The sequence below is a fragment of the Notolepis coatsorum genome (assembly GCF_963971535.1).
Source record: "Notolepis coatsorum genome assembly, chromosome: 12".
Lineage (NCBI taxonomy): Eukaryota > Metazoa > Chordata > Actinopteri > Aulopiformes > Paralepididae > Notolepis > Notolepis coatsorum.
Genome location: NC_140176.1, coordinates 39,057,623 through 39,084,474, shown reverse-complemented (window position 1 = coordinate 39,084,474; position 26,852 = coordinate 39,057,623).

Genomic DNA, 26,852 nt, shown 5'->3' with positions numbered 1-26,852 from the left:
CATAATGTTGTTACGATAAAATAATACAGGGGCAGAGCAGATCAATATGGGAGAAAAGTCTGTGTAGAAATACTCCCACAAATAATCAACTCAGAAGGTGAATAATTTTTTTCTTAGACTGGTGGAAAGTGATTTTCTTTTCAGAAAACTTCTGTGTTTGCGTGTATTAAATACTTATTGAAAGAAGGCTTTTCTAAAGGCGCTTAGCTTTATCTGATAGTGTACCATGATGAGAGATAGGAAAGCTCACAGGTGATGGCAATACTGTATACTTTGCTGAAATAGTTCACGTAAACAACTTAACTTAACTTTTTCAATTTTGTTCTAACGAAGATCCGCTACAAATATATGAGACATTTCTGACAGCACAATAATGATGTAACTAAGAGATTCTCCGGGATACATGTTTTTAATGGATACAGAAATAATAATATAATAATAATAATAATAATAATAATAATAATAATAATAATAATAATAATAATAATAATAATAATAATAATAATAATAATAATAATAATAATAATAATATAATAATAATAATAATAATAATAATAATAATAATAATAATAAATATAACTGAAAGCAGGGATGTGGGGGCCAATCATAGGCATAACTTGGTGTACAGATTATGTGTACCAAGTTGCATGCAGATTGGTGAAACTATGTAGGAGTAGCATTTTAAGGGTTTTTCACAGGAAAATTACGTCATTGAGGGCGTGAATTTGGCTTGAGCCAAGGAATTCAACGGGACCTAGCTTTTCAAAAACGGATGAAGTTGTGCAAAGGGCGTAATAGTAATGAATCACTACATGGACGGGTGAGATTCGAACTCTGGACCTACTGTTTTGGAGCTTGACATGCTGCCAACTTTTGTCTGTGCCTGCACATATACTATGTATATGAGTTGTGAAAACTGGAATATGGATGGCAGTTTACAATGCAGCTCTCCCCACTCTAAAATCTGTGAAACCAAAAGTGTACCTTGCATGCTGCAATCCAAGAATAAGAATAATAATTAAACCATCGGGTGTTTTGATCTCTGCATGAGGGAATCCATTGCTACAATAATTTCTCGTGACTCGACTTGGACTTGAGCACTGATGACTCGAAATTAGACGTGGACTCGAGCATTGACTGCATTCGGACTCAGAATGTGCAGACCCTCGAGGACTCAGACTTGTTAATTGATAAATACAGTTATTATCATGTATTTATTTTTGTAATAGGCCCTAATCATTTGGCATACAATATTGATGGCTAGTGCATATGTTTAGCTATTGTGTCACAAAGTAAATAAACTCCCTTTAAAATGGTGACTCTTTGACTGCCAGAGTGGAGTGGACTCGAAAACTGGGCATTCGAGATTCGACTCAGACGTGAGATTTAGTCACTCGACTACAACACTGCTGGAGTAAAGCTCCCGTCACGGCTTCACTGTTGCTGTGTTTCAGCCAAACAGTCTTTTGGTTGGGCTTTACGTAACCGGTCAAAAACTATTGTTTTTTGCGTGGCGAGGAGATCTGGGGAGCGAGGGAAACCTCACAAGTCTATTCCAATGGCAACGATGGAGAGGAGAGGGACAAGGATTAAGAGAGGAGAGTGAAGAGAATGGGATGTAGAGGAGAGGGTGTAGAGGAGAGGAGTAGGAACAGAGGAAAGGAGAGTGAGGAGAGGAGAGGAGTAAGAACAGAGGGTAGGAGATTGAAGAGGATGTGGAGGGTGGAAATGAGAGGCGTAGGAACAGAGGAAAGGAGAGTGGGAGAGGAGAGGAGTAAGAACAGATGAGAGGAGATTGAAGAGGATGTGGAGGGTGGAAAGGAGAGGCGTAGGAACAGAGGAAAGGAGAGTGAGGAGAGGAGAGGAGTAAGAACAGAGGAGATGAGAGTGAGGATAGGTGGATGAACAGAGAGGGAAGAGGAGGAGGAACAGAGATGAGAGGAGGGGAAGCAGAGGAGCTGAGGGTGAGGAGAGGGAAGAGGAGGAGGAACAGATGAGGTGGAAAGGAACATAGGAGGGGACACGGAAAGGGAAGGTCAGGGAAAATAGGAGGATGAGAGAGAAGATATGAAGAGGAGCTGATAGAAGAGTACAGGTTATGAAAAGGGGGGAGAGGAGAGGTGAGGAGAGGAAGAAATCAGAGGAGGAGGAAAGGTGATAGCAGGAGATAAGGAGCAGGGTAGACAGGAGAGAAGAATCATTTTATAGCCTACTTTGCTTCATTCATTGCTATGTTCTCATGTTAACCTTGCAGTTCTCTCTCCCTCTCTCTGTCTTTTTCTGTTTCTCGCTCTCTACTCTCTCTCTCTCTCTTTCTGTTTCTCTCTCTCCCTCTGGCCTCATGTATCAGTGTAAGAGTGTGGGGGTGTGCATACATTATGCATTATCCTGCTGTGAAATGAGAGAGGACAGAGAGAGAAACATTGATAGGGACTGAGAGAGAGACAGAGATGATGGAGAGATGATGGAGAGAGACAGAGACAGAGACAGAGAAAGAGACAATAAGAAAGTGACCCAGACACACTCCATAACAAACATCCAGACATCCAATGAAATACAACCACCATAAAGACTGTCAATCACACATATTTCTGTACTATACTGATCTATGTTTGATTGTTTTGCAATGCAAACGTATGTTTCCCATGTCAATAAAGCCCCATTTTTTATCCACTTTTTCTCCACCTATTTTTTTGTATTTTCCTCCCATCCCAATTAGTCATTATGCCAATTCCCCCTCCCCTTCCTGGCCGTTGCACGCATGTGCCCCCACTGGTCAGTTTAGGGAGCCCTGAAGTCTATCACATGCTTCCTCCGATACATAGGAGACAGCCAGCAGCCTCTTTTCACCTGGCAGCGAGGACTCTCATTGGTGAAGTGTAACGCATGGGAGGTCACACTACCTTCACCATTTCCCTCCCTCGCTGTGCAGGCGCCCTGACTGACCTGTAGGAGTTGCTGTTTACAACGACCAGATTACCACCCACCGGCTTCCCTCCCGCTGACTCTGCCAATTGAGTCAGTACGACGACCGGAGGCACTGCTGACAGCCGGATTCGATACCAGTGTCTCTGCAGTGGTAGACAGACGCTTAGTCCGCTGTGCTACCCGGCCGCCTAATAAAGCCCCATTTGAGAGAAAGAGAGAGAGAGAGAGAGAGAGAGAGAGAGAGAGGAGAGAGAGAGAGAGAGAGGAGAGAGAGAGAGAGAGAGAGAGCGAGAGAGAGAGAGATATGACATAGAGATAGATGGGATATAGAGAGTGAGAAGCGATGTCCTGTCTTTAGAAACATGATTACAAATCTCCCTGCAAAACAGTTTTAACTGATTTTAATCTGTACTTTTTCTAGTTCAGTTCAGTTCAGTTATTTTTTTTTATTTCTAGTGCTTCTATCTTACCAGAGAGAGAGAGAGAGAGAGAGAGAGAGAGAGAGAGAGGAGAGAGAGAGAGAGAGAGAGAGAGAGAGAGAGAGAGAGAGAGAGAGAGAGAGAGAGAGAGAGAGAGAGAGAGAGAGAGAGAGAGAGAGAGAGAGAGAGAGAGAGAGAGAGAGAGAGAGAGAGAGAGAGAAAACATATTTGAAGCACAATATAGAGACGGTGGATAAGAGGGAAGCACAAGGCAAGCTCGGTGCCACAAAAAATGAGAGAAATGACAGACAGAAAGCTGCAAACGAAGGAGACAGGGAATGATCCCAGTAATATGAGAGAGAGGGAAGGAGGGAGGGCTAGAGAGAGATATGCATGTGGATGAGAGAGATGGGGATGAGAGAGAGAAGAGAGAGAGAGAGAGAGAGAGAGAGAGAGAGAGAGAGAGAGAGAGAGAGAGAGAGAGAGAGAGAGAGAGAGAGAAGAGAGAGAGAGAGAGAGAGAGAGAGAGAGATAGAGACACGCTAGCTGTCACATCTGCTTTGGGCGGAGAGGTGGGGCACCTTGGCAGCGTGGATTCAGATGGTCAATGATTGATGTTTGCCGTCGAGTGTTGATTCTGTTGAACGTTAGTCTGCACGGCCTCAGATGTGTTTTCTTTCTCTTTTAAATGGAGAACATTAGTTGCTCGGATGGACAGACATCACAGATAAAAAGGAGGAGAAGAAGAAGACAAAGAGAGGGCCAGTGTGTTAATCCATTCTCAAAAGAGTTAAGTCAATAGATCCAACACTGTGTGTGTGTGTGTGTGTGTGTGTGTGTGTGTGTGTGTGTGTGTGTGTGTGTGTGTGTGTGTGTTGTGTGTGTGTGTGTGTGTGTGTGTGTGTGTGTGTGTGTGTGTGTGTGTGTGTGTGTGTGTGTGTGTGTGTGTGTGTGTGTGTGTGTGTGTGTGTGTGTGTGTGTGTGTGTGACTCCCCTTGGAGGCAGGACTTTGACTATACTGATTGTATGTTACAATAATACTGTATATACCGTATATATAAATGTATTCTTACCATATAAATATATATCCACATCTGTACATACCTGCATACAATCATTTTTGCATATATGTAGATACTATTTCTATATCTGTACGTACCTTACCTACTCATACTAGTCATGCTGCCGGCCAGAATGACTACTACCATAGTGTCTTTACACCTGTATCACTGTACATATTAATGCTACAACTCTGTACATACATCTGATTAGCAATATTACTCAGTAGTACTCATTTATATATTTTATACCCAATTTGCTTGGATGCCAAACTTATTTCTGTTGTACTGTATACACATTTAAATATAATATAATAATAATAATAATATAATATAATATAATATAATATAATATAATATAATATAATATACTATAATATAATATAATATATAATATAATATAATATACTTTGTGCAGACGTGTGCATTGGCGTTCCTCCGCTGAAATCTGAGTTGCATGTTCATGCAAATGAAGGGAATGTGTGAAACGGCATGTGTGATGTCAGTAACGTTGAACCTATCATGGTCGATATGTGTGGTGACTTGATACCTTTAGCTTCATACACAGAAAGCTGAGTAGGTAGTGACATGAGAATACAAGCTGCCAGATTCCTGGTAAATATCAATGGGTTTGTGTTGCCGATTAGCATATTCATGGTTCTTGAATCCTCAATGAGGGTAAAGGTGTAGAAATGGTGCTAAGCCCTCCTCAGTCGTTTATTGAACATTTTGTTGGGAAAACCATATTTATTCAAATTGGTATTCATTATGAACATGTTGTAAGGTTTTAAACACATCAGAGGTGGGGGCTTTTTATATAGATAATACAAATACATTGCAGCAACCTCAAGTTCAAGTTCAAGTTCTTTAATAGTTGTCATACAGAAGTACAGAATACTTTCATACAAATGCTTCTTACTGGTTACGCTCCAGAGACTGTGCTAGACAAGATAGTATCAAATAACATAATAACATAATATAGCATGAATTTAGAAGAAGAAAATGAGGTCACAGTGTTAGGTATAGACATATGTACAATGTTCTGAGTTACCATATAATATACAATACACAATACTATGCAGTGTACTAATGTACAGTACTATCTAGTGCAAAGCAGAAATGGGATGAGGTACAATTTTAGGTACAATTTACAGTAAGGTGTACGAGTTGTAGTGCAATCCTTCATCCATAAATATAAAGTGTGGGGAGTGGGTGCTACAGTGTGTTGTTTAAAGTGGGTGTGTGCTATAAGTGTGTGGAGTGGGTGCTACAGTGTGTTTGTTTAAAGTGAGTGTGTGCGTGTGTGTGTGTGCTATGTGCGTTTGGTGGTTGTTGTTGTGTAGTGTTCATTCATTGTTCGTTTAGCAGCCTGATGGCCTGGGGATAGAAGCTTCTTCTGAGTCTTTCTGTGCTCGCCTTGAGACTCCTGTATCGCTTGCCTGACCGCAGCAGTTCAAAGAGGCAGTTGTTCGGGTGACTGGAGTCTTTAATGATTCTCTTAGCCTTGCCCTTGCAACGCTTGTAGTAAATGTTCTGGAGGGTGGGGAGCCCCCCTCCAATTGTGCGTTCGGCTGAACGTGTCACTCTTTGTAGTCTGCTTTGGTCTTGTGCAGTGCTATTCCCAAACCAGGAGGTGATGTTGCCGTCAAGATGCTCTCTATTGTACATGAGTAGAAGTTCTTAAGGATCTTCTGGCTGACTTGGAACTTCCTTAGGCGCCTGAGGAAGTAGAGGCGTTGTCGTGCCTTCTTCACAACACTGTTAATGTGTGTGGTCCATGTCAAGTCCTCGGATATGTAGGCTCCGAGGTACTTAAAGCTGTTGACTCTCTCAACCGGTGCCCCGTCGATGCTGAGGGGGCTGTAGTCCTTGACCCCCGACCTCCTGAAGTCCACAATCATCTCCTTTGTTTTGCTGACGTTCAGGGGAGGCTGTTTTCCTGGCACCATCCCGCCAGGACCTTGACCTCTTCCAGGTAGGCCCTCTCGTCGTTGGCAGAGATCAGGCCCACCACCACTGTGTCGTCAGCAAATTTGACGATTGTCATCCATACAAGTGTATTAGATTAGATTAGATTAGATTTGATTCAGATTTATGGTCATCATACAGCAAGTACAGCACAACCAGTGCAAAGGTAAGACTAAAGTGCATATAAGTGATTAACTGGGATATATAATACAGACATCTGTACATACATCAGAATAATATTTTACTCAGTAGCTTTGTTATATAATATAACAAAGCTACTGAGTAAATATATTATTCTGATGTATGTACAGATGTCTGTATTATTATGTACAGTGATACACGTTTAAATACATTATGGTAGTAAGCCATGCTGTAATAGTAATATACAATGTTTTATACTAGTGTTACAAAGGGTCAGATTAAACCGAATATATATATTTATTGCCTGAGATCCCATGTATAATATTTGTATATCGTTTGATATCCCTTGTGTATTCTTTGTACATATACACTGAATATCCCTTTAGTCTACAGGACAGACCATAATATTCGTTCTCCTATTGGAAGCGATCCCCTAGGCGCCAGTGACTTACCCCTAGAGCTGACTTGAAAGCTACCGACACGAACATGTCCCAGCTAGCCCCGGTTCCGCGTAGGAATACGGCTACCGAAATACGAATGGTACTATTTGTTCACCGTGCACATAAATAGGGCGCAAGAAATGTAGAACTCCTCTTAGTCCCTTGTCCCGTTCAGTCTCGTTCAGTTCCAGTTATCCAAGTGACGTCTCTCCCCACTACGCAACGTGGGCAGAGTAGGGCTCGCATCGCCCCAAGATAGAGTCTCGTGTTATCCTAATACGTTTGTTTAACGTATCGTTCGCTATTTATTAGTAAACCTTCATTACGAGTCAAAGACCACGTGAAGTGGGTAATTGTGCGTCTACATAGAGCATTTATTGCCGCGTACTAATAGGATAGTAACGTCAAGTTCAACCGTGCACTACCGCGCACCGGAGGATACCTACACCGGACCAGCAGAGCCACTTTCCGGCAAGGATTATTATTCTTCATTGCTTTGACCAAGCTGCTGGAGCAGAGAACCGCCTACCCCACTGCTACTGTGGGATCTACACCTGCCCGTGAGACCATCACTCGAGCCCGTCTCTGTCGTACCAGAGGCTCCACGGCTTTCACCTACGCGGCGCGCACCCTGGGACCAGGCTGCCTTTCCCCGCTGCTCCAGGGAGTAAGATCGCCTCCGTGGACCATTGACTTTCATAGAGCATTGCCTCCCCCTGCTGGCTTACAACCGGTAGTACACCCCCCCTCCCCAGAATACCAGATCTAATTCCTAACATTCCATATTGATTTACTTACGTACATTCTTTGCCTTATAAGCGCACCAAAGTAATGTAATATAATATTCTTTATGTAATAAATATTCTAAACGAGTATTTGTGTGGAAACCGTTTCATTGTGGAAGTGTTGTCATCTAATATACTTGCGTACAGTAAGGCCAGTAATGTACATACACGGTAGTAGTTTAATGATACTAATACTTGATTAATACAGTCAGGGAATTGTACCCCTCAGTTACAACTAGGGTATAAAATAATATATAAATTAGTACGACTGAGTGTAGTGCTAATCAGATGTATGTACAGAGTTATAGTATTAATATGTACAGTCATGTCAGGAATGGAGATAGGTGAGTTCCAATGGGTGAAGGCAATCACAGGGACGGAGAGTGTTTACTCTTGAACAGGTTCGACTTTAATAGTAAGAACACAAGAGTAATTTCTAAGAGAGATAAATGCTAAATAGCACAGGCAGGAAATAAGGTAAATAGGAGCTTATTGGAGGTCCAGAGTTGAACCGTCCGCGTTTTCCCCGAACGCAATTAGTGAAGACCTGACAATGAACAAGCAGAAGACAGGTACGTTACATAGACACCAAATACCAACATTCCACACACACCCCTGTGACAGCCAATCAGGAACCACCCCTAAGTGACAGCACTAATTGACAGGGAAAGGACATGTGACAAGCCCAGTGACATATGCCAGGAATGTGGGTGGTCACCGACCTCAGTCGGTGTCCAGAACGTAACAGTACCCTCCCCCGACGAACGGCACCAGACTTTCACCTAGGGGCCTCGGGATTCAGCCGCCGGAAATCAACGATCAGGCTGGGATCTAAAATATCCCTTTGAGGCACCCAAGAACGCTCTTCTATCCCGTACCCCTCCCAATCCACCAAGAACTGAAACCCCCTACCCCTCCGACTACAACCCAGTATCCTCCGCACCGTGTAAATGGGTTGACCACCAATAAACCGGGGCGGAGGAACCACAGGCAGTGGCGGGGCCAAGGGCGATGAGAGGAATGGCTTCAACAGGGACACATGAAACGTCGGATGAACCCTCATAGAGCTCGGAAGTCGTAGCTTGTAAGCCACTGGATTAACCCGATGAATCACTTTAAATGGTCCTATAAAGCGAGGAGCCAGCTTCTTGGATTCCACCCGGAGAGGGAGATCCCGGGTGGAAAGCCAAACCCGCTGCCCTGGACGGTAAACTGGAGCCGGAGGACGCTTACGGTTAGCTTGCCGTTGGGTACTAACCGAAACCTTCTGTAGCGCCTTCCGAACCTGTTTCCACGTCATGCGACAGCGAGCCACATGTGCCTGGGCCGAGGGCACCTCCGCCTCCTGCTCCTGCTCGGGAAACAGAGGAGGTTGAAAACCATACTGGCACTGAAAGGGAGACATACCGGTAGAAGAGGAGAGAAGGGTATTATGCGCATACTCAGCCCAAGCCAACCTCCTACTCCACGTTGCCGGACTACCGGCAACGTAACATCTCAAGACCCCCTCCAAATCCTGGTTGACCCGCTCCGTCTGCCCGTTCGACTGCGGATGGAACCCAGACGACAGACTGACAGAGGCGCAGAGGCCGGCGGCAAACGCCTTCCAGAACCTGGAGGCGAACTGAGGACCCCGGTCCGACACGATATCCACTGGCAGCCCGTGGACCCGAAAGACATGCTGTATAACTAAATCAGCAGTCTCCCGGGCCGATGGATGCTTGAGGAGAGGGACAAAGTGAGCCGCCTTAGAGAACCGATCCACCACCACCAAAATGGTGGTGAACCCGTCCGAAAGGGGAAGACCAGAAATAAAGTCCAGAGATATGTGCGACCAGGGTCGTTTAGGAATAGGAAGTGGTCGGAGGAGACCCGCCGGTGCCCGTCGAGAGGTCTTACTACGTGCGCACACCGGACAGGCCACCACAAAGGACCGCGTATCCCCCTCCACTGTCGGCCACCAGAACCTCCTACGGATAAATTCCAGGGTCCTGGTTGCCCCTGGGTGGCTGGTGAGGGATGACGCATGTGCCCACTGTAGCAAGCATGAGCGCGCCGCCTTGGGAACATACGACCGTCCCGGAGGACCCCCACCCGGATCGGGCTCCCGCGTTAGCGCCGACCTTACCACCCTCTCTATGCCCCAAGACACGGGTGCCAAAATCAAGGCCGGTGGAATAATGGGATGGGGCTGCTCCTCCCGACCAGGAAGATCAAACTGGCGCGACAAAGCGTCAGGTTTGCTATTCTTGGAGCCGGGTCTATAGGAGATGGTAAATCGAAATCGTGTGAAGAACAACGTCCACCTGGCCTGGCGAGTGTTAAGGCATTTAGCCCCTTGGATGTAAGCCAAGTTCTTATGATCAGTCCAAACAATGAAAGGATGTGTCGCCCCCTCTAACCAATGTCTCCACTCCTCCAGTGCCAATTTGATCGCCAATAACTCCCGATTACCCACGTCGTAATTACGCTCGGCTGGTGACAGTCAGCGAGAGAAAAAAGCACACGGGTGCACTTTCCCATCCTTTAAGCATCTCTGAGAGAGCACCCCCCCCACCGCGATGTCAGAGGCATCCACCTCCACAATGAACGGAACCTCTGCGTCATGGCGGATCAATACAGGAGCGGATGTAAATCGACGTTTAATATCGCAGAAGGCCGACTCTGCCCTAGGCGACCATTCAAAGCCAGGGAGAGAGGACTTAGTGAGAGCTGTTAATGGATTGGCAACGGCACTAAAGTTGCGAATAAAGCGACTGTAAAAATTTGCAAAGCCCAAAAACCGTTGTAACCCCTTGAGCGACGAAGGCCGTGGCCAGTCCAAAACTGCACTCACCTTGGCTGGATCCATGCGCAGATCGCCCTTTGTCAAGACAAAGCCCAGGAAGGACACGGTGTCAGTGTGAAACACACACTTCTCAGCCTTAACAAATAGTTGATGCTTGAGGAGACGGTCTAGCACCTCCCGAACGAGCAGTTGGTGTTGCACCATATTGCGAGAAAAAATCAGAATATCATCTAAGTAAACAAACACCGACACCCCAATCAAGTCTCGCAGCACGTCGTTAACTAGGGCTTGGAAAACTGCCGGAGCATTAGCCAAACCAAAGGGCATGACCAAATACTCATAGTGGCCATTGGGTGTGTTAAATGCAGTCTTCCACTCGTCTCCTTCTCTAATCCTGACCAGATTGTATGCATTACGTAAGTCAAGTTTAGAAAAGACCTGTGCCCCCTGTAAGCACTCAAAGGCCATGTCCATGAGAGGTAAAGGATATCGGTTCTTGATGGAAACGTCAATCAATCCCCTATAATCAATGCACGGGCGCTGATCCCCATCTTTCTTATCAACAAAGAAGAAGCCAGCGCCGGCAGGGGAAGTGGACGGGCGTATGTGCCCCGCAAGCAATGCCCCCTCTATGTAGGTGTTCATGGCCAAGGTTTCGGGCGTGAGAGAGAGAACATTTGCCCGCGAGGCGGGGAGGTACCGGGTAGAAGATTAATGGGACAGTCGTATGATCTATGAGGCGGAAGTGCTTTAGCACGCGTTTTGCTAAAAACGTCCACCAGGTCCCAATAGATCTCAGGCACCCCTATCAAATTGGGATTAGAGGGTAGATCAGAATCTGCCACGCTCCCCACTACCCTGGAGAAAGAGGGAGGAGACAAAAGGGAAGAGGGGGGGAAGACAAGGGTTTGGGAAAACTCCCGCTGACGATCGACTTGATGTCGGCCGCCGTTGAGAGTTCGCCCGTGCTCCAATTAATAATATGAACACGTGACGACAACCAGGGATGACCCAACACCATGACAGAATAGGGGGAAAAGATGACAAAAAATTTAACCCATTCCCACTCCCCACCCGCCACCCGGATGTGTAATGGAACCGTGCGCTGGGTGACGCTCCCACTGCCCAGGGGCCGACCGTCCAGGGCGTAAACCGGTAAGGGAACCCCTAAATCCTCCACTGGGGTTCCCCACTCCTTCACCAATCCCACGTGAATAAAATTGCCCGCCGCCCCTGAGTCAATGAGAGCCTTAGTTCCCCTAATGTCACCCCCACAGTTGATCGCCACCTCAAAAGATTTACGTGAATCAGTGGGCTTGGCAGGAATGAGCCCACCTGTTGGCGCTTTCTCGAAGCCTGACGGCGCACCTTCTATTCCCGACTGGCGGCGAGCTGATACAGCCTGGACCCGACAGCTGCCGAAGCGGTGACCGGTGCGACCGCACCGGAAACAGCGTCGCTCTTTGATGAAGCGCTGCCTCTCGTCGTCCGAGAGCGACACCGCTCCAAGCTGCATGGATTCATCACCCAGTGGCCCACTCGTATAATGCATGGATGTATCAACACCAGGAGAAGAAGGAAAACATACCTGGGTGTTGTTGACACGCTCCTTATCCCTCTCCTGGTGCCGATTGTCCATCTTGATGGCGGTGTTGATCAGCACTTCCAGCTGCTCGGGGATCTCACGCGCAGAGAGCGCATCTCGCATCCGCGCTGAGAGTCCCCTGACGAACAGAACCACGCAGACGTTCTCCGACCAAGCTGTCTCCCGAGCCAAGATCCGAAAATTGATAGCGTAAGCTGCGACCGTGCGGAGGCCCTGCCGGCAGTCCCGGTACCCGGGAAGTATCGAATACTCTTCTCAACTCCCGGGTAAAGGCGTCCAGACTGTCGCAGATTATCGCTCCCGCCTCTAATTCCGCCGTAGCCCAGGAGAGAGCTTGACCGGTGAGTAGCGTGATAATATACGCTACCTGTGCTATCTCCGATGGAAATGATCGTGGTTGCAGCCGGAAAACGAGTAGACACTGGGTGATGAATTCCCGACATCCATCCGGTGATCCATCATAGCGAGCGGGCGCCTGCAGTCGTGGCTCGTGGGACCGTTCCTGGACCCCGAACACCCCCCGACTCTCCTCTGCGTGGACCGCTGCTTCTCCCGTCGCCGACTGAACTCCAGCCACTCCTTCTTGGGCTTGTCGGGCTGTGGCCAACGCCGACTGCGCCACCGCTTGGGATGAGCTGACGATCCCGTTGAGTCGGACTAACTCGGCGCTGACCAGCTGTTGATGTTCTTCCATCCGCTCCTGGGCCGCCCTCTGCGCCTGGAGCATCTGCATGATTGCCTCCATGGAACTCTGATGGTCAGTTCTTCTGTCAGGAATGGAGGTAGGTGAGTTCCAATGGGTGAAGGCAATCACAGAGACGGAGAGTGTTTACTCTTGAACAGGTTCGACTTTAATAGTAAGAACACAAGAGTAATTTCTAAGAGAGATAAATGCTAAATAGCACAGGCAGGAAATAAGGTAAATAGGAGCTTATTGGAGGTCCAGAGTTGAACCGTCCGCGTTTTCCCCGAACGCAATTAGTGAATACCTGACAATGAACAAGCAGAAGACAGGTAGGTTACATAGACACCAAATACCAACATTCCACACACACCCCCGTGACAGCCAATCAGGAACCACCCCTAAGTGACAGCACTAATTGACAGGGAAAGGACAGGTGTCCAGAACGTAACAGTCATACATGTATAAAGACAAAAATGTATGTGTAAAATGGTAATACGTCATACAGCAGCGTAACTATTATGAGGTAGGTAATATACAGTGTATATACAGCAATACACAGTGTGACAAGTGATTCAATTAAATATATATAACAAAGCTACTGAGTAAATATAATATGTATTATTATGTACGGTGATAAAAATAAAAATACACTATGCTAGTAAGCCACACTGACCAGTGGTATAACCAATACGAGTAAGCATGGGATGTATACAGATTAGTATACAGTGTGTACAGTGCACAGAGTGGGTATCTATGCCATTCTGTAAATGATTTGATTGCTAGAGACCGAGCCAGGTGTGTACAGGAGATTCTTCACACCTAGCGGTCATGCATTATTGAGAGGCCAGCTGTATCTGTGAAAAGCACATACAGTACCATGCCAGGAGCGAACACAGGCGTGAATCACGCAAGCTGCGGCTTGATTGACTGAAACCCAATATGTGTGATGCAGAGGCAGCACGGCCCTGTATTGATAAGACGGTGGATATATATACAGCTCAGGCTGAAACCCCTCGATCTGGAATCGATACCCTATTAAACACTCTCTCAGGGATCAACGAGAGAGGAAATAGCCATTCTCTCTCTCTCTCTCTCTCTCTCTCTCTCTCTCTCTCTCTCTCTCTCTCTCTCACCCTCTCTCTCTCTCCTGTATCTCCCTGCTCTCTCTCTGTCTCCCCTGTTTTCGCTCTCTCTCCTCAGTCTCTCCCTGTTCTGCCTCCCTCTGTCCATCTCTCTATCTTCTTTCTCTCTCTCTCTCTCTCTCTCTCTATCTCTCTCTCTCTCTCTCTCTCTCTCTCTCTCTCTCTCTCTCTCTCTCTCTCTCTCTCTATCCTGACCTCAATGTGTCCTTAGTGATCTGTGTGTTCTCTGGAGTGCATGCAGGGGGACATTATGCTGCTTCATTCATTAACAACCTTTTCAACATTTATTTGGCCACATCCTGAATTCATGAATACTGAGAAGCAACAGATTGGAAGGCAGTGTGTGCGTGTGTGTGTGTGTGTGCGTGTGTGTGTGTGTGTGTGTGTGTGTGTGTGTGTGTGTGTGTGTGTGTGTGTGCATTTGTTTGCAAGCATGTTTGTGTGTCAAATTGTATGTGTGTGTCTGTTTGTGTATATGTGTGCGACGTGTGTTATGGATCAAGGCCCTTTTAAGAGCCAGCGAAAACAAGTGGAGAGAGGTGAGCAGGGTAGAAAGGAGAGAACGGAGGGGATGAGATAGGATGGGAATAGAGAAGGAGAGGAAGCACCGGGATGGGAGGAGAGTAGGAGAGAGAGGAGATGATAGTGTTTTACAGATAAAGAAACAAGTCAACAGCCTGCACCTTGTCCACGGCTACTCTGGTTCTCCCGTCTCTGTCGATCCCTCTCCCACTGTGTGTCTCTTTTTGTCTCTATGCCCCCCCCCCTCTCTCCATCCTTTGATATCTCCCCCTCTGTGTCGTTCTCTCTCTATCTCTCTCTCTTTCTCTATCTCTCTATCTCTCTCCTTCTGTGTCTGTCTTTCTCTCCCTCTGTGTCTGTCTCTCTCTCCCTTTGTGTCGGTCTCTCTCTGTCTCTATTCCTCTGTCTGTCTTTCTCTTTTTCTCACTCTGTCTGTCTCTATCTCTTTCCCTCTGTGTCTGTCTTTGTCTTTTAGTCTCTGTCTCTATCTCTGCCTCTTTATCTACCTCTGTACATCACTGTTTATTTTCTCAATGTCTCTCACCATCTCTTTCTGTCTCTCTGTCTATCTCTGTTTCTTTCTCCTTTCCTCCCTTCTCACTACTCACTACTACTAGCTCTCTATCTCTCAGAGGAGCGGCACTGTCGGGGCGGGGGATTGGCCCATGTGTGGGTGGGTGTGTTGGGGCGGGGGGAGGGGGGTCTGGTTGGAGAGGAGAGGAGAGGAGGGGCAGGGTTGGAGTAAACGTGAGGTGGATGCTTGGAGAAGAAGCTGCGTTTTTGTGGCACCGAGCTTGCTTTGTGCTTCCCTCTTATCCACCCTCTCTATATTGTGCTTCAAATATGTTTTCTCTCTATCTCTCTAACCTCCTCTCTCTCTCTCTCTCTCTTTCTCTCTCTCTCTCTCTCGCTCTCTATCTCGCTCTCTCTCTCTCTCTCTCTCTCTCTCTCTCTCTCTCTCTCTCTCTCTCTCTCTCTCTCTCTCTCTCTCTCTCTCTCTCTCACACAAATGTGGTTATTTGATTAGCCTTGAAAGGGGTCATATCTAGGGTGACCAGGTCAAAATTGTTCAGTCGCAGGACAGCAGAACTGCTTTTGCGGGACAATGCGGGACACGTAGGAGACAGGGGGAAATATATGATTTATTATTTAATTTATTATTTAAATGCCTTGATTTCATATTCGACGGTAGGCTATATATAGCACATTTTGTTATGAATCTGCTGTAAATCGTCAGTAAGGAATGTTTATCTTATGTTATTTTAACAACATGAATTAAATATAATATCCAAGTAGGCTTAAAAACGCATTTTATGCAAGAATAGACAATTATGTAAACAGGATGGGGCAGAGTTTCGCTATTACCGGTAAGGATATGCTTTCAGGATACATTGTTGCATTTTAGTTGCTTTAATTAAAACAAGCTTGTAAATGAACTGTGTTCTTACCTGATTCAGTGCTGCTTCTTAAACTTGTATTTCCTGTTGGAACGGGCAGCATCTAGCAGGGCCTTCTCTTTTAGCACATGGGTGTAAAACTCCGGCATGTGCAGCTGTAGTTCACCTTCGCTTGTTTTTCGCTTTTGATTAGCTCAACGCTGCAGCAGCTCCTTTGATTGGTCCATGTCCCCACCATCAATGAAAACAGTCTCTCGACAGAAGCGTTGGTGACTGGAATGCTTAATGCGAAGGATACCAAAGTAGTCATGTTTGGCGTAATTGCATGCTTGAGCAGCGCTGTCCACTTTGTTGTGACAGGTTCTCTTGTCGCTGTGACTTCTCTTACCCGTGGCAACAGAACACAGAACTCATTGTAAAACTGGTCCATGTCCAGTTTGCTGCTCATGTTAAGAGCTTCAGCTGCTTCGCGAAGTTCTTGGAAGCTGAATTCTCTCTTGAGAGCCAGGCATGACATCTGTTTCAGGTCATTCTGATCAGAGAAATCAAACCATTTGTTTAGGTAAGCAAGCGCTCTCTGATAGAACATTAGAAAGTCCTGTTCGATCGCAGCAGCCTGTGCGGTAGGAAACCTCTGCATGAGAGCACTGGTCTCGAATAAAAAATGACCTTTGATCTTTGTTCAAGTTTCAGTCTTAGACTGGTCTCATTCACCTCAACTCCAAGCACTGCGTCGTAAAAAAGCTTTAGGCTATTCTGAAAAAACATCAGGTATGCATGGAGTTCACAGGGCACTCCCTCACCATCCTCGTCGTTTGCGAAAAACGTCCAAAGTGTTGATGGGCAGTTGTCTTCTCCAAGGGACAAAAAGTTACTTTTGAAAGCAGGCCAGCAGTCGTGAAGCCGTTTGACAGCTGGCCACAAACTGAGCCACCGTGTTGGTACGTGCCTGTAAAGCGTCATGTACTCCACATCCACAAAATCAAAAATGTCCTTCAGTTCTTGGACACGTTTAGCGGATGCTGAAAAGTGGTTGTATATTTTCGTGATACGCTCTCGATGTCCACTTTAAGCTCGTCACCTGAATTCACCACACAATTCCCCCCACAATTATGCAGCCACGTAGTTGGCTTTGATGATCACACCATTCTTGTCTTTTAACTTTTTATACACAGATGTATGTACTGTACCCCATCATTCACACTGGCGTTAGCTGCAGAGACCCGTTCTAAGCCAAGGTTGCTCTCCTCGAGCCTCGAAACGACCTGGTTAAATATCGCATCAGAGTCTTCCTTGTGGTCATCGTAAAAGTAAAAAAAAAAAGTGTACATAGCGTATATGTTTTATTACACGTATGTACATACATACCAACTATTCTACCTGTTTTATTCTCCACCCATCGATCATCCATTGCAACACTATATTATCACCGACATCCAAGTTGGGGGATCTCCCTTTGAACGGCCCTTCTAAGGTTTGTGTGTGTGTGTGTGTGTGTGTGTGTGTGTGTGTGTGTGTGTGTGTGTGTGTGTGTGTGTGTGTGTGTGTGTGTGTGTGTGTGTGTGTGTGTGTGTGTGTGTGTGTGTGTGTGTGTGTGTGTGTGTGTGTGTGTGTGTGTGTGTGTGTGTGTGTGTGTGTGTGTGTGTGTAAGACAGTGTGATTACCCTGCTGGCTCCATCAGAAGCCTGGATGGTCCTCCATGCCTGAGGCGAGGCCTAGAGGCTCCTCCACCGTATCTAGTCTGACTTCAAACACATAATGACTGCGAACCAGATGCACAGCATGATCCACACTCCGGGAAACAGCTCGCAGACCAACGAGTTGATGGTTCGATTTCCTGGGCGCAGGAGACAGCTGTTGTGTCTTTGGGCAAAAGTGCAGGCAATGAGAGACTAGGGAATAGGTTCAAGTTTCTTTAGTTGTCATACAGAAGTACAGAATACTTTTATATAAAATGCTTCATTCTGTTTTGCTCCAGAGAATGTGCTAGATAAAAATAGATAAGTATAAAGTATAGTAAGTATAAAATAGAAGTCAAGTACGTAGACAAAAAGTGTTCAATATATAAAATATATACAATGTACAATGCAGAGTAGAAAAGCAACTGAGTTACAATACAATATACTATAGTACAATGCAGAAATGGGATGAGGTACAATTTAGGTACAATTTACAGTAAGGTGTAATGAGGTATGGGTTGTAGTGCAAATTATTTGCCAATAAATATAAACTGTTTAGGTGTTCTAAAGTGGGTAAAGTGGGTGCCAGTGAGTTGTTTGTTTAAAGTGAGTGTGTGCGTGTGGATGTGTGTGCTCTGAGTGCATTTGATGGTTGTTACGATTGTTTATTGTTCAAGCCTTGTTCATTGAGCAATCATTGTTCATGATTGCCTGGGGATAGTAGCTCCTTCTGAGTCTCTCTGTACTTGCCATGAGACTCCGGTATCGCTTGCCTGACCGCGGCAGTTCAAAGAGGCAGTTGTTTGGGTGGCTTTGATTATTCTCTTCGCCTTGCCCATGCACCGCTTGTTGTAAATGCCTTGGAGAGTGGGAAGCCCACCTCCAATTGTGCGTTTGGCTGAACGGGCCACTCTCTGTAGTCTGCTACGGTCTTGTGCAGTGCTATTCCCAAACCAGGAGGTGATATTGCCAGTCAGGATGCTCTCTATTGTTCAAGTTTCTTTAATAGTTGTCATACAGAAGTACAGAATACTTTTGTACAAAATGCTTCTTACTGTTGCGCTCCAGAGACTGTGCATGACAAGATAAGTATGAAATAAAAACATAGTAAAAATTAGAAGTAAAAAAAGAGGTCACAGTGTTCAGTTTAGACATATGTACAATGTTCGTAGACGTAGTTACCATACAATATACAATACTGTGCAGTGTACTAATATACAATACTATATAGTGCAAGGCATAAATGGACGAGGTGCAGTTTAGGTACAATTCACAGTAGGTGTACGAGTTGTAGTGCAAGTGCAAGTTCTTGAGGATCTTCTGACTCACGTTGAACTTCCTTAAGCGCCTAAGGAAGTAGAGGCGTTGTCGTGCCTTCTTGATAAGTTATAACACTGTCAATGTGTGTGGTCCATGTCAAGGACTGTGTGTGTGTGTGTGTGTGTGTGTGTGTGTGTGTGTGTGTGTGTGTGTGTGTGTGTGCGTGCGTGCGTGCGTGCGTGCGTGCGTGCGTGCGTGCATGCATGCGTGCGTGCGTGCGTGCGTGCGTGTGTGTGTGTGTGTATTTGTTTGCAAGTATGTTTGTGTGTCAAATTTTATGTTTGTGCGTGTGTGTGTGTGTTTGTGTGTGTGTTAAAAAAATGTCTTACTGTATGTACCCCAGTTGCTATTACATGTACATACCGTATATGTTTTATTACACGTATATGTACATACATACCAACTATTCTACCTGTTTTATTCTCCACCCATCGATCATCCATAGCGACACTATATTATCACCGACATCCAAGTTGGGGGATCCTCCTTTGAACGGCCCTTCTAAGGTTTATCTCCTCTACATCGCCTGTGGTGCTTTTTTCCTATTGCTAGGTTTTTTGTGAGTTTTTCCTTACCTTCGCTGGGATATGTCTGGGAGTGTTGCATATTTGGATTTTATGGTGGATTTTGTTCTTGATTTATTGTGATGTTTGTTCTTGACTTATCCAGCCCATGGGGACATTACCTTGTGATTTCGGGCTTTACAAATCATTGTTTATCGCTACCGTCACTGTCTTGACAGATTTATAATTGAAACCGCCTCAGGTGATAGCTTCATTCGTGCATGATGTTTCATCCATGTTCAGTTAGCATAACGTAACACGATGTCATGCATTGTATTCTTTGAAATGTACGGGATGTTTTCGAGTTTTACTAACAAATATGTTCTGTCTTTTTCCTTTTTCTATGCCACCCCTTGACTCATCTCTCTGTGTCCCCTGTAGGTAAGTCACAATCTCCTCTTTATAAACGGTGTGTGTGTGTGTGTGTGTGTGTGTGTGTGTGTGTGTGTGTGTGTGTGTGTGTGTGTGTGTGTGTGTGTGTGTGTGTGTGTGTGTGTGTGTGTGCGTGCGCACGCGCACGCGTGCGTGCGTACGTGTGTGTGTGTGTGTGTGTGTTTGTTGCCACTGTGAAGTACTCTATAAATGTAACGTACTCTAGGAGATTTCAAGGAAAGAAAACACTTCCCAATATATTTGCCCATTATGTACAGGTGTAGTGGTTATGTCATTTTCGTTTTTTCCTGTTCCACCCTGGAATGCAATGTATTTCCCCATTGACCATTTCTAAATCGGCTCGTTTTAGATAAATAAAGCATTAACGTTGGCATGGTGTACCTTTCTGTGCGCATGTATCCACAATCTATAGCTCAACATGAAAATATTCGCAATTAATCGTAAAGGTAGCAAAATAACAACATTTATGTTTTCGTTTGCTGGGAAACTACCAGTGGCGGCTCTGCCACTAGGGGCGCAAGGGCGCCGCCCCACCTGCTGTTTAATCAGAGAAGAAGAAAATAAAACTTTTTAGTTTTTTGTTTTATAGCCCTATAAATAATATAAACATGTTTAAAATGAATAATATTTACTCATTTTAAGTATGTTTGTATTTCCAATGCACAATATAACGTTATTATCTAAAATAAAAAAACACTTGTTTTCCTGAGCAGGAAGTGACCTCACGTTTTTTTTATTTTTTTATTTTTTCGTATTTCTCGGCCCGGGCTAGACGCGATAGCGCTCTGAGTGCGCGTCACAGTTTGATCGCTGTATCCGTCACAGCCAATCAGTGCATAACGCGTTGTGCGTTGAAATATGACTATTATGTTGGAATCCGGGCGCGATTTGAAGCGGTCTAGCCAGTAGTGTCAAGAATTTCTGTAGCCGCATTTCGCGGAGACGCTCTCTGATTGGCCGACGCCAGTATTTTTTTCCGTAGCAGAATTTCACAGAGACGATCTCTGATTGGCCGAATCCAATTTCTAATGTTCCAATTCTAGCTTATTCCTATGTTGGTCCGTTGGTGGACGGTAGAGATAGTTGTGTTGTTGTGAGATGCAGGCGCAGCTGTTTGTCTTAGAGCGTGCCGTGACTGCAAGTTCTTTAGACTTAAGCTTAGGCACTCTTTCAAAGTTGGTTAAGGTTAGAGTTTGTCTTAAAGCATGGCGATAGAACGCCAGGTAGTTTGCAGTCTGTTCGAGCGGAAATGGACGAAGGAATGAAGTACTTGTGTTGTGTGGTGCTTCTGCTAACAAGCTAACACTTGGCTAACAAGCTATATGGCGGATGCAGTCTGGACACAGTGGACAGTGGTCTGGAATACATCAACAGTGGATTATACACTTTATCAAGGCAAGCCCTGAGTTCTGCCCTGGACGTGTCAACTAAACAGTGAGTCTCTCTCTCTCTCTCTCTCTCGCTCTCTCTCTCTCTCTCTCTCTCTCTCTCTCTCTCTCTCTCTCTCTCTCTCTCTCTCTCTCTTCTTTTGGATTGAAAATACGTGGATTATGGCTTGTTCAATATCGTCTATGTTTGAAAGAATGAATGAATGAGAACTTTATTAACAGATTGCAGAATGGGTACAATACAGTACGGCTCAATACACACAATTGTTAAGGGGATGCAGACCAGAGAAAGACGTTTGTCTTGTTTACATCAGGGTCCCAGATTTTCGATTCATATCGATAGTTTAATAGCTAGCCTTGGCTCGTTTAACAATATGCAAAATATGTGTACAGCCCTGTACTCATACTGAAGTTATTATTGGTATATAATAGGTCTGATTGTGTAACGAATCGATTCCACGTCGCGCTGTGTGTGAGAGAGAGAAGGAGAGAGGGAGAGATCTGTGTGTGTTTGGAGACGGAGCGAGTTTTGTTTCTAACTTTTCTATTTATATATTGTGTTTCAAGTTGTGAATTAGACTATACTTTATTTGACTGGTTGTGTGTTGTTGTAGTAACAGCTGAGCGACTCGTTCATAAGAGCCGATTCATTGCCGTGAGCGTGAGGCGAATCGCTCACGTCTTGCCATGAGTCGGTTGCGTGGTACTGTACATGTTTGCAAAATGTTTGGTATAGCGCCCCTAGTGGCGAAGCATCCACAAGCCGCTACTGGAAACTACACTGCTATTTTGGCGCTGCTGACTGACGTCACCACAGCGTAGCCTGCCTCCTGCCTGTAGTCAGTCACAGACCTAGGATCAGATTTCCCTTACATTCCATAAGCTTAACAATTCGTACAATGGGAAAATAACTGACCCTGTATCTGTGGCTAGTATCTGTTTCACCCAACTCTAGTGCTCCATGATCATAGCCATTTATCTCTAAAGCTAACCACTATTTGTAAAAGCCACAACCACGTTACCATATTTGTATTTATAATTTAAATCGTATAACGTTATTTCGCTGCATATTAAATCACTGTAAATACTCATGTAAATCATTGTGTCGTCGTACATATTGTGTATAGTTTATAATGTTAGTAGCTAGCTAGCTTCCTAGTTGGCATTCCCGAAACTCCTAAAATGCCCCGATTTAAAATGGTTCTCTCCTCTTTGTATACCTTTGTCCCCACAAACAAAGTATTCTGCCAGGGAACTTATGGATACGACAAGTAGTTATAAGGTGTTTGAGCTTGTAACGTTAACGTTATTTAGCTATCGTGGTAGCCCCTTTCGTGACCGAGTGCATCACAGTCACGAAAGGGGCTACTATCGTATCAACATTAGGGTTGCCACCCGTCCCTTAAAATACGGAATCGTCCCGTAATTGTAAACTAAAAGACGCGTTCCGTATTGAACTGATACGGGACGCCCTATGTCCCGTATTTTAAGGTTGCCAGTTTAGTGAGAGAAATGAGCCAGCCGAGCTACAAAAACAAGCACAATTTGTAAAAGTTGCGGGATATAAACAGACATGGCAACTCTGGTATGGTGGGCGTGCGCTCAGCAGCTCACCGACCAATGAGAATTAGCGCTTTCACGTTGCTAGGAAGAGTTCTGTGCCGCTGTGTCAACCCTCTGTCTGCGCGCTGATTTATTTTCGAAGGTGCTTTGAAAATGTCTACAGCAGACACTGTGACTCCACCGCGTCCTAAAAAGACAAAACGCCTCCAGAAATACAAACCTGAGTGGGAAGAGGCAAATCCCTGGCTTGATACTGTCAGTGGAGATGTTTACAAAGCAAATTGTAAAGTATGTAGGCGTGTGTTTTCTGTGGCGCATTGTGGACTGACTGACATCAGACAGGATGCATCAGGAGAACACCATTCCCGAAATATAAGAACGTAAAGGACCCAAGCACAGGTGTCACAGTTCTTCATGACTGAAACATCTCCTGAGATTGATTCGGTATGGGATATTATTAATTACATCTTATTTATCTGGTTTTAACTAGATGTCAGTATTTCTATTTACCCATGCCCTGGCAGCCAGGAGCCTACATATTGGCTGCTGATGTGGGCATAGTCTAGGCTATTTCAGTTGACTAATATGGTTGATTGTTCATTAATGTTGAGTTTTTAAAGTCTAATAAATAAACATGTATTTAATATATATTAATCAATATAATTAAATAGTGTGCCCATTTAAACTCTTATGTTGCTATGCTCATCTGGAAAACGGAATTCTTCATAATAACAGTTAATAAATACATAAATAATATAATTCATAAATACATAAATGCAAAAATACTTAAATAAATACTTAAACATAAATAAATAGTGTTCAGACAACAATATAAAAGTCAATGTCATACTGTTCAATTTAATTTCATTTAAATGTGATCATCCCACTCCTCCCCTCTAGGTTACTGCAGCTGAGGTGACACAGGTATACCACACGGTTAAACACAACCTCAGCTACAACAGTGCTGACTGTGCACACAAGCTCAATCAAAAGGTTCTACATGATTCCAAAATAGTAAAGAAAATGACTTTAGGAAGAGCAGAGGCTCTGGTCAAAGACGTCCTTGCTCCAAAGGCAGTGGGTGATGTTCTCAAGGCCTTAACATCAGACAAACCCCTCCCATTCTCCATACAGACGGATGCATCAAATAAAGGGAACACGAAGATGTTTCCCCTTGCTGTCCAATACTTCAGTGTGGGGGGTCACCAACAAAATGCTAGATTTCATTGAGAATCCAGATGAGTCAGCTGCCGGGATTGTAGCTCTCCTAGAACAATCCCTTGAGAAATGTGGCTTATCATTAAATCAAGTGACAGCATTTAGTGCATACAACACAAATGTTAATTATGGAATTCACAACTCTGTCTTCACCAACCTGAAGAAGAAACAAAAAGATTTCTATGCATTTCAGGAGTTTGGGGGGCTGGCTCCCCAAAATAATTAAATAACATAACCCTAACCCTAACCCTAAAACCGAAATAAAGTAAAAAAATAAATAGTGACAAAATCCGGCCATTTTCGCCCAAAAAACGCCCCAAAACCGCCCAAAATGTTTTCTAGCGCGCGTTACGCGCACGCTCGATGACAGGTGTCCCTTATTTCTAATAGTCAAAGTTGGCAACCCTAATCAACATGCCGTGGCGTGTAGCTAGCTAGCTTGCTAGCCGGCATGATGCATGCAGTGCTTTGCCCCACAGGTCTGAGAAGAGGACCTGCACATTTGACTCATTCCCGAAACTCTACATGCCCCGATTTAAAATGGTTCGCAACAGTAGACATAATGCTACGTAATAGCATTTAACGGGGTAACGTTAACGTTAGCTAGCTAGCTTGATACTATGACCCGTGATGGGGATAAGGCAACAGCCTAACAGACCAATAGCGCTGCATACTGAACAACAGGCTGCCTAGTGGTAATTGTAGTTATTTTTTTACGACAAATTAAAAACCTTATAACTACCTTTGTTTCAACCAAAAATGCTTAAACAATCATGTTAGTGGTAGAAGGGAACTCATTTTGTGCAAAAATGGAAAGCTTGCCAATGTTCATGTGGCAGAATTGTTACAATAGCCGATAATCCATTTTCCCAATGATAAATCCCTATACGGTTGGAACAACCAGTGACGTCAGACTACACCTCCCTATAAGAAGATATGTGATTGGTTCTACAGTTTCAACAGACACTATTCAGGTTATTTTGCATGTAATATCAGACCAATAATGACAATTAAATTCACATTGATTTGCATCTTGCAATTTAATTAACTTAACAGGAGTGAAGTCAACTTGATATTTCATATTATTTCTCTCCTATTTCGTCAACATTACAATTTACTGCATTTTGAGCACGGCTCTAAACTATTCTGGACCTTCAATTCAGGGCTTTAAACTGTGAGTACAAGGATTTCATATGTAGCCTGTTCATATTTGACTCGGTGGCACTAGTGAGATGGGTGAGAAATCGCATGGTTGCGCCTCGTAATGTACAACAAGCGTCTTATCTCATCTTGAATGTTGAATTTGCTGCATATTTGTCACACAGAAGCCAGATCTCTCACATGGATAAGAATGGATTACATCGTTATCACTTCAGTCCCAGATATTATGTTCACAGATAATTTATGAACGGGGATCAATCGATACTTAAGGTTTGTGACTCTGCGCAAAAACGGTCTTCATAGTTGTCCTCAAGCCTCACGGTGTGTGTAATCCATATCACGTGGTGATATAGCCACAGCTCAGGGTCCTCATAGTGTCCTCACGGTGTGTGTAATCCATAGCACATGGTGATATAGCCACAGCTCAGGGTCCTCATAGTGTCCTCACGGTGTGTGTAATCCATAGCACGTGGTGATATAGCCACAGATCATATGCCACGGTTGTCATTCAATGATAATCACCTTGTCGTGAGATCACAATCGCCCGCGTTGACAATACCACATAACACACGCGTGCGCGCAGCCCCTAAACGAACACGATAGGGCAATCAGCATGTATACAGTGGAGCCCGGACCCTCTGCTTAGCGCCGTCTCTCTCCTACAGTCGTTTAAAACTCCACTGTGGCAATTTGAGCCTCCATTTGCTATGATTGATTTTCCCCAGTCAAACACAGTGTTGTCGTGGGATTAAATTAAGCTGCCATTACATGTGGCCCCCAGTGCTGGTTGCTTCCCACTGCTTCACCGCCGCGCGGTGTGTGTGTGTGTGTGTGTGTGTGTGTGTGTGTGTGTGTGTGTGTGTGTGTGTGTGTGTGTGTGTGTGTGTGTGTGTGTGTGTGTGTGTGTGTGTGTGTGTGTGTGTGTGTGTGTGTGTGTGTGTGTGTGTGTGTGTGTGTGTGTGTGTGTGTGTGTGTGTGTGTGTGTGTGTGTGTGTGTGCGTGCGTGCGTGCGTGCGTGCGTGCGTGCGTGCGTGCGTGCGTGCGTGTGTGTGTGTGTGTGTGTGTGTGTGTGTGTGTGTGTGTGTGTGTGTGTGTGTGTGTGTGTGTGTGTGTGTGTGTGTGTCCTTATCGGCCACCATTTCTACACCATCAAAGTGCCTGACGGAATGCTACTGCTTTTGATCACACCATATAAGGAATGTCTCTCACACACACACATACATATGCAAACACGCACATACACACACACACACACACGCACATGCACACACAGACACGCACACATATACACACACATATACACATGCACACACACACACACACACATGCACACACACACACACACACACACACACACACACACACAACACACACACACACACACACACACACACACACACACACACACACACACACACACACACACACACACACACACACACACACACACACACATTCACACAGACGTCATCCTTCAAACGGCAGGGACTGTGTGTTTCCCAGTGATCTTAGTGACATGGCTCAGGACGCACACATAAACGTTCTCCTGCTGATCACTAGTGGAGGGAGGTGCAGCACCCTCCTCTCTCATTACCCACCCCCTCCTCACACAAGAGAGAGAGAGAGAGAGAGAGAGAGAGAGAGAGAGAGAGAGAGAGAGAGAGAGAGAGAGAGAGAGAGAGAGAGAG